General features: G+C 37.0%; 1 protein-coding gene across 1 annotated transcript in view; it reads left to right on the top strand.

Annotated features, from left to right (window-relative positions):
* FBXL13 (F-box and leucine-rich repeat protein 13) overlaps window positions 1-2015 on the top strand; it is a 298456-nt gene that overhangs the window by 12814 nt on the left and 283627 nt on the right. The window lies entirely within an intron of this gene.

The raw sequence follows: 2015 nt of genomic DNA, 5'->3' as shown, positions 1-2015 counted from the left end.
ATTATTTGCTCAGCATAAGATTGAGGACTCTTGGTGTGGCATTGTAGGATCAGCACTGGACTTCAAACCACAAAGCTGGCAGTTCAAAACTACCAGCTGCTCCTCGGGAACTTTGTACAGGGTCACTGAGTCAGAATCAACTCAATGGCACTTAACAACAACAACATACAGATTGACTAAGTATAGTGAAAAGATACAACGAAAACACACATCTTTTAAACCACATAGTGTCCCCTTGTTTTGTTTGCACTCTTGGTTTATGTATAGGTTCCACATGAGTACAACTAAGTGTTCTGGAATTCCTATTCTTTGCAGTGTTATCCATAGTTTGTTATGACCCACATAGTCGAATGCCTTTAGTCAACAAAACAAAGATAAAAATCTTTCCGGTATTCTCTGTTTTTAGTCAAGATTGCTACCCTTCATTCCATGTCCTTTTCTGAATCTGGCTAGAATTTCTGGCAGTTACCAATCTATGTACCACATGGTTGGTTGGTTGGTTATGTGCTGTGGAGTCGGTTCCGACTCATAGTGACCCTGTACAGGGTTTCTGAGGCTGTAAATCTTTATATGAGCAGAAAGCCTATCTATCTCCAGCGGAACAGCTGGTAGTTTTGAACTGCTGAACTTGCAGTTCACAGCCTGATTCATGACCACTATGAATGAGTAATGAGATCTATGTGAATTATCTCCTTTTTAATAATGGGAAAAGTAAGAAACAACCTACATGTCTAGCCATTTAGAAATTAATAAATACTTATGGTACATTTTTATTTAAAATAGACTATCAACCAATTTCAATACATGATGCTTTTGAACAATTTTTACTGACACACAAAAAAGGTTCACAATCATAATGTAATGTTTAGTTAGAGAAAGAGAGATAAGAGACCCAATTTTATAATAAATATATGTATATTGAGGAAGGAGGAAATTAATATTCTTGCTGGTTGCCAGAATGATGGTTGATTTTTATTTTATTTTTCTGAAATTTCCAAATCAGCAAGCATATGCTACTTTTATAATCAGAAAAATTTTTTCCTATGTGAAAACAAAAAAAATAATTAAATACTGGCCCAAATGTAGAGAAACATATCTTCCTTAATTTTTTTGTTTGCCCTTGTCATTTTCAAGTGAACTTTATTAATGGAGAATTATTAAGGAATAAACAAAGAAAACACAGGAAGTCAAAAAGCAAATTGTTATGAAACCCTGATTTCTCAGTTTAGGCTAACCTGTTGACTTAAAGGTCTGTGTCTGGTCTCCTCTGGATAAGAGGCCGCTTGCCTTGGGCTGTGTGACTGAGGTTTCTTGGACACTTTGTTTACTCCCTGAAAGCCCACTCCCGCTGGCACTTTACTAAGCCCTCTCTTAGGTTCAGTATTCAGGCAGGCCTTCTGTGGGGCTTAATTGCCCCAGTAGATTCCCTAGTAGATTTTCTGTGCAACAACTCTGCCTTTATGTGGATGATATTTGGGGATTCCTGTGCATTTAAAAATTGTTTTAGATTTTTGAATTTCATTTTTCAGATTTAAAAAATAAGTTCGACACAACTGTTGTGACTCTCTTCTTTCACAACTTAGGCCCTCAGGTGTGTAGGTGTCTGTTTTCGTCCCTCATAGATCTTCAGTATTTGATGTCACTTTTACAGACTCTAGAAGTATTTTCTATACAAAGTATATACACGTAGAGAGGAAAGCTTATTATGATTATCTTTTTAAGACTTTGGAGTCAAGGATTATTTAAACTTTAATTCTGGATTTGAAATAAATCACTAAATGATCAAATGCTTAGAAAGGGGGGATACAAAATTTAAACCAGTAAAAACAGTCGCCCTTGGTTTGATTCTCACTCATGGAGACCCCATGTGTGTCAAAAATAGAACTGTGCTCTGTAAGGTTTTCAGTGGCTAATGTTTCAGTAGCGTAGTGGTTACGAATCGGGCTGCGAACCTTAAGGTCAGCAGTTCGAAACTACCAGCTGCTCCGCGGGAGAAAGATGAGGCTTTCTACTCC

Source organism: Chrysochloris asiatica, unplaced genomic scaffold (assembly GCF_000296735.1).
Source record: "Chrysochloris asiatica unplaced genomic scaffold, ChrAsi1.0 scaffold00010, whole genome shotgun sequence".
In the NCBI taxonomy this organism is placed as follows: Eukaryota; Metazoa; Chordata; class Mammalia; order Afrosoricida; family Chrysochloridae; genus Chrysochloris; species Chrysochloris asiatica.
This window is presented reverse-complemented; position numbering and strand designations above follow the sequence as displayed.